At 41.9% G+C, this 7,325-nt stretch overlaps 1 pseudogene; it reads left to right on the forward strand.

The window, feature by feature from the left end:
* Positions 1 to 382: 382 nt before the first annotated feature.
* LOC118352527 (U1 small nuclear ribonucleoprotein C-like) lies at positions 383 to 1,119 on the forward strand (annotated as a pseudogene).
* The last annotated feature ends 6,206 nt before the right edge of the window (positions 1,120 to 7,325 follow it).

The following is a 7,325-nucleotide window of genomic DNA, read 5'->3' on the forward strand; positions in this document are numbered from 1 at the left end:
TTGTTAATCCCACCCAGCTCCACACCCTTGCCGTGTTGAATCACTGCCCACACTGCAAAACTTATGGTCATCTATCTTCTTCCTTACTCCACCCCAAACTGCTCTTGGTTTTCTCTCTCCCTACCCAACCTCCCCACAGTCTCCTCCTACCTGAATCTTTGATTATTTGGGAAGAGGGGAGGCAAAGAACAAAGGTCCTCCACTTTCACTTCTGAAAGAGATAAGGTCCTCTTCAATCATGCTACCGTCTATATTTATTTTTTTAAATATGTCACTATGATTAAATAGACAATCAAGTGTTATTGCTAAGTCACCCATTACTATCTTTACCCATTACCAATTTACTGTGACATTTTAAAAAAATTTTGTCTTCCAGGTCATTTCCGGGTGGTGCGGGACGGAGTGGCCAATGGCCTGCAGAGTAACATGCCTAAGTTTTATTGTGACTACTGCGACACATACCTCACCCATGACTCTCCATCTGTGAGAAAGACACACTGCAGTGGTAGGAAACACAAGGAGAATGTGAAAGACTACTATCAGAAATGGATGGAAGAGTAGGCTCAGAGCCTGATCAACAAAACAACCGCTGCATTTCAACAAGGAAAGATACCTCCTACTCCATTTTCTGCTCCTCCTTCTGCAGGGGCAATGATCCCACCTCCCCCCAGTCTCCCGGGTCCTCCTCACCCTGGTATGATGCCAGCCCCCCATATGGGGGGGCCCTCCCATGATGCCAATGATGGGCCCTCCTCCTCCTGGGATGATGCCAGTGGGACCTGCTCCTGGAATGAGGCCACCTATGGGAGGCCATATGCCAATGATGCTTGGGCCCCCAATGATGAGACCTCCTGCTTGTCCCATGATGGTGCCCACTCGGCCAGGAATGACTCGACCAGACAGATAAGGAGAGACAGGAACCTCTTTATATTCATTTTATATTACTTGTTCTACTTCACCAGGAGATCATGGTGCTGTGACTCTGGGTGTTTTCTAACAGCATGACAAGGAAGATTTGCTTCCCCTTCCTATCGAGAATAGTTTTTGCAGGGGAGTAGTGAGACAAAAAAAAAAAAAAAAGGCAATTTTCATTTGTATTGTGAAATGTGAAAATAAAATTGTCAAGTGTTTTAGTTAAAAAAAATTTTGTCTTCCAAAAATTTAATCCTAGATATTAAAACTCAAAATTCTCAAGCTATTTTTCATAACTAAAACCACCTTTGAGATCACTCAGATGGCCCCTGAAAAATTACAAATATTGGTTCTTTCACCTTATAGAAAGAGACGTGCTAGAAATAATTAGGTCTGTTTGATGAGTTGCATGGGAAGAGTTGTCAAATCAGGAGAGACACTCATTTCCATGTTAACTTGGTATAGGGAAAATTTTATTAATATAAATTTATGAGAAATTGTATACTTATGGGAAATCCATGGTGATTTTTCAGTATCTTCACTGTCCATGAGACATTTCAACCTCCAGGGGAAACATTGGTCAAAACTCTAAGAAATAGTTGTGTTGTGTTTTCATGTATTTATCAGTCTGAATATTGCTCTTCCTCATGACCTGATGATGCTAGGCAACCACAGTGTTATCAGTCATAATTCCAGCTATTGTCTCAAATTTTACTTGGCCATAATCTTATTCCCTTAATTTGAATGTAGCACCTTCTACATCAGTGGCTCTGAGCTGGGGATCTGCATCAGACTCAGGTGTGGAATTTTATATCAATACAGCTGTCTACATCTTACTTCAGACTGATTGAATCTCTTCACTTGTATCCTTGGCCCATTATGAGTCAGGATTATCATATATTATATCTTGAGATTTTCCCCCCTCTATAAAAATTATGTTCATTTGTATGAATTGATGTGACATTTAGTGACTTCTTTGAAAATGGGGTTAGTTATTATATTCAAATATTTCGTGTGACAAAAAATGTTAATAACTTGATTACCTTTGCCATGTGATGTAACCTAATCCCAGAAGGGAGCCATCCTTCTCACAGATCCTGGCTACACTCAGGGGGAGGAGACTGTAGAGGGAGTGTACACAAGAGCAGGAATCATAGGGGTCAACTTGGAATTCTGATTCTATCTCTCAACGCATCCTCATCAACATTTAAAAATAGCAGAAATTCTTCTTTTTTCATCTTTACAGTATACCTGGGAGTTTCCATTATTTATTTCTTTCCATAACTTCTCATATTTGGAAGTTGGGAGAGCAATAAAAGTGATGTCAGTCTTGCCTCCTTTGTCTCCTAGAGTATAGACACTCTCCTCTCTCTACTGCTTCATCTCAGGCTCCTTCCCTGGCTCTGCTTTCCATCCCTTAAAGTGGATGTTCTCTGGGGTTCCATCTCTACTCTCTTCTCCTTGGATTTACTTTAACAGAATGATTTCACCTATTTCCATTGCTTCCACTCCCATCCATGTGCTAACACTGCTTATAATTTATATCTCTAGCCCAGTTATTTTGCCTGTTTTAAACATAATTATTCTCATTTTCCTTAATTTAAACCAAATTGGTTACCAAGTGTGTATGTCAGAGATACGAACCTTTACTCTTCATGACATTTATAAATCTTGATTTATTTTAAAACCTGTTTTATGTTACTATGGATTTTATTAATGAAACTTGACAAAGTTTCAACGTGTGTTAACTCAGGAACTGACAAGTGGGATAATTATCATCTGAAAGCCGTATTGCAACTTCAAGGAGATCTTACCATATTTACGAGTATTTAGAAGTGACAGGAAAGTCCTAATGGTTAGGATAGCTAAGTGACATTTGCATAGCAAACATTTTATTCCTGGGAGTCTTTGCAACCGTCTCACTATGGCATGGCAGGTGTTACCTATCGTTAATCAAAAAGTCTGAAATAAAAGGTATTTTACAGCAATTTACTATCAATATCATCATTATAACAACATTGTACACAGGTGCGATATATAAGAAAATATTTCTTCTGTCTTGAGAGAGGAGACAGGTGGGGGAAGAGAGGAGGAGAGGCAAGAATGGCTGTAAAGAAGCAGAGAGGCAAGTGAAAGTACCAAACTTGAGAGCGTCCAAGGTCGCAAGGTGAAGGGGACACGGTTCCCGCTGCAACCCTTTTCCTCACCCCTTAGGCCCACCAGCACCCCATCAGTACTCAACTGGCCGGAGGTGTTGCAATTCAGAAGGGGCTTTAGTAGGCAGCTATAAAATGCAGTGTTAGTAGGACTAGAATTTTCAAACTATTTGGAAAGAATTAGCAAATTGAGGTGGTGGGGGAAAATATGAAGGGGGGCTTAGGAAGAGACACAGAGAGGCAGAGACAGAAATAAAGCCAGAGGGAGACACACTCAGAAAAAGGATCAGAGAAAACTTTCCAGGCAAAGCCTCTAAGGGAGTTACACGAGACAGGAATCTGGTTCAACGTTAGGATTCCTGGAATTAGAAAGCCACAGGCTAATCAGGCCCTGTCAGAATGAGTCAGTACAAAATGAACCGGGGGCGGGGGGGTGGTGGTGGCGGAAATCTGCCCTAAGTGCAAGAATTTTGTCACCACATTTTGTTCAACGTACTGAAAAAAATGAAATAACCACGTTTAATAAAAAGCTTCAGATGCTACAAACGTTTCTGCCACATGCAAAACCAATCCAAGTGGACAGACGAGACCGCGACGAGGTGCCACTTCCAGAGGCCAGGGCATCCTTCAGCCTCTAAGACCACCTTCACCAATGGAAGCTTCCACAAAGTTCACTCTATGCAAATCTCTCTAAGCTCATCAGTAGTCGTGAAAATAGGCTTGCTAGATCTCATGTGAACTGCTGCGTCAGCAACCTAGGAAATGAGTTCTAATTCGCACAAGTCGATTTTTGAGTGCTGTTTTTAAGAAACCTTGAATTATTCTACTGGAACTGGTTTTGGAAGTTCTGTTTTTCGCCCTTAGAATATATACCAGTCGCTAAGCTCAGCAGCACTGACGTTCTCTCCCCAGGATAAGGACAATAATGATAACAGGCATCATGTACCGAGCACTTCCTTTGTGGCAGGTGTTGTTCGGAGCGTTCCATGTGTACGATGCATCGAAATCTCACAGAAGCCCACGTGTTTGGTGTCCTTCTCATCCTGGTTTTTACAGGCGTGGAAAGCAGGAGACAGGGAGGCTAAATGATTTGCCTGGAGTTAACACAGCTACTGGTGAGTGGCTGAGCATTTGCTCATGCTGCGACATGTGCCTGCGATGCTGTACGCCAGCATTTCTGCCCATCGGCCTCCCACTTGGTTTCAAGGTCTGCTTCAAAACCCAGGATCCTCCACAGAGCTTCTCCTGCCACCCCACCCTTCCTCCCACACCCAGGAGAATGAGTCAGCTCCTCTCCTGCGACCTTCTGGCACTTGTTCATCCCTGTGGCACAACTGTCTTTATGCTCTTGGTTTCCTCTAGTACAGCACCTAGCGCTGCACACAGCAGATGCTGCCCAAATGCTGCGTCAAATTTCTCAATCCACTCTGTACCTTGGACTGGCTAGGCTTTGTTTCTCCTCAAAGCACCCCAACATTTAGCGTGGCTTTTCTACAGCTCACTTTGACTCTCTTTCTACCATTTTTACTCTCTCATCTTGAGATGTCTCCACAGTTCATAAAGTCCTTCATGTTAGGGACCTTATTTGATTGACAATACACTAAATCTGCGGACAAGGACTGCACTGGGAAAACATCTGATGAAGTAAATGCCTGGGAACTACATGAACTCTTGTCGGAGCATCCACAACCCCCCAAGACCGATTCTTTACAGCCCTGTGCTCTGGCTTAGCTGGATAATTAAATGAATGCTCTAATTCGGCCCCTATCCCCGTTAGACAAGAGCCACACAATCGGGTTCTATGGACATAAAGGTTTCGACTTCTATTATTTTGCAGTAAGCAGGACATCTCAAAGAGGGAAACTGGGAGCCCCAGAAAGTATAAAATGAGAACCTGGTCTGAGCAGCCCACTCTTCTGATAATAAGAGGTTAATACATACATGAGACTAAGAACGTAGGAAGCCCTGAGAATGACAAGATAGGACCCTGACAGGGGTAGGTAGATAGGGGGCCTTAAGAGAGTGTGGCATCCAGGGGACTAAGGGTCAAGAACATCTCCATCTTCCCTCCTAGTTTGGAGCTGTGGAAAACCCCACACCTGGCACTTTGGCCAAGGCAGGTCTTCAAATTCTAGACCTGTGGAACTGGCCAACAGGGCTTTCCAGAACCAGGTAAGCATGTTAGCTCCCACGAACACCTGTGCTCTGCTGAGCTGGATGTGGTTTGTTCCCAGGGAATTCCTTACGCTGTAGCAGAACTGACTGTACCCTGTCCACAGGCTGGGATTTAGGATGAAAGCAGAGGTCAAAAGGATAGAATATGATTATTAATCTCGGGTGATCTCAAAGATTTGGTTCAGAGAGGAGAATTCTATTGTTCTGTGGCTCATGGCCTTGCAAGGTTCAGAGCAGACGAATGAGGCCAGCCTCTGTCCCGAGGCCTTGGTATCTTTAACACAGCCCCTGGCGACACCCCTGAGTCGATTCCCCAGAACAGCTGGGAAATACTCTCACTCTCTCTTGCTAACCTTTCCACCTGGCAGCTCCAGGCTTTGAGATTAGCACAGGAACATTGGCCTTTCTTATTTCTTGGCTCCTTTCCAAATACACGGCTGTTTATGGGAAAACATTTCCTGGTTGTAAAACATATTTGGAGAAACAGCATTGGTACAATTTTTATTTCTCGTGGGATACCTTTCTTGCAAGGTAGAACTACTGTCCTTGGATGCTAAAGACCTCTGTGAAAGGTTTAGATATCCTGTGAGTAAGGAGCACTTCCAAGGTAGTTCAGGGTGAAAACTTAAACTATGGCAGTTTGGCTTTCAGTTTGATGGTGGTCTTTGAAAGAAAAGAACATGTCTTTTCTCTCCTCTAAAATTTCTCACAGCCTGTGTCTACACCTCACATTGCTTTCTCAGTGCTGTCATTAAAAAATGAATTAAAAATAGTTTATTCTAATAAATATATGCACATGGCCAAGCAGCGTCAAAACATCTCTAGTCAAAATCAGCAGTTGGTTACCCCACCTCTCTTCATAACCCCCCTCCTGCAGTAACGTTCAATTTAACTGCTTCTTCTGTGTTTTCCTGTTGTGTTTTAAAACCATAATTTCTCTTGTTTTTTTTTTTTTTTTTCAACTTTGGCCAATATTTACTGTTGAGATTACTTAAACATTTTGCAAGTCTCATCCCTCTTAGCCACTCCCTACTGTTTCTATTACCATATATCACACTCTCTAGAATTAAAAAGATCAGTTCATGATTGCACCACCATAGCTGTGTAAACATTGACCACTGCTGAGTCAAACACTGTTGTTTGATACATTCTTCCTTGTACAAATAGTTCTTTAGTTTTCCTTCCTTTTTTTGTAGTTTCTTATGAATCTATCCAACTGCTCCACGAGAGCTGTAAAATACTTAATGAATTAGCCAAATGCCTACAATACCTCTTCATTCATTTCATCCCTCCCCTCACCCTCAGGTCTCCATCCCTGAGTCTTTTTCCCTTCTGATCCAGTTGACATGAGTTACTTTCTAGTCCTGAGTGGAGCTCTCACCCTTCCCTTTGCTGTGTTCCTGTGCTGGGTCCCCAGGTCCCTGGGTCACATAACTTCTTTTTTCTTGGTTTATTTCTTCATTTTCCATAGCATATTCTCTAGTACATTCCTAAGAAAGGGTGCATGGGTGGTGATTTTTCTTAGTCCGAGTGTACATGAAAATGTCTTGCTGACATACTTGATTGATAGTTGGGCTGAGTATAGAACTTTTGAGCTAAAGTCTTTTTCTCCTCCTCAGATATTAAAGACATTAATTCATGCATATGTTCAGGGTATTTAAACCTTCTTTAAGAATTTTATAGATATATGTATATACACACATATATACCCTGGAATCCTTAAATTTCAAGATGCCTCGAAATAAATATTTTAAAAATCCATTATTCAGAGTGCTCTGTGAAGTTTTTTTTTTTTTTTAATCTGGAAGCTCATGTCCTTTAGCCATAGGAATTTTTCTTGCTATCCATATCCTCTTTTTTTTTTCTAGCAATCTTATTGTTGATATTGCTGGATTGCTTTCTAATTTTGTCATCTCTAACAGTTTACAACTCTATCTTTTGTCTTACTTTCTGAAATAGTTTCTTTGATTTGGTTGTAATCCTATTTGTACTTCCAGGGAATCTTTCTTTATTTCCCCATAGCAGTTTGGTCTGCTATGAAAATAATGGGACGCAATGGGGGTGCCTGGGTAGCTAGATCAA

This window comes from Canis lupus, chromosome 27 (assembly GCF_003254725.2).
Source record: "Canis lupus dingo isolate Sandy chromosome 27, ASM325472v2, whole genome shotgun sequence".
NCBI classification, from domain to species: Eukaryota; Metazoa; Chordata; class Mammalia; order Carnivora; family Canidae; genus Canis; species Canis lupus.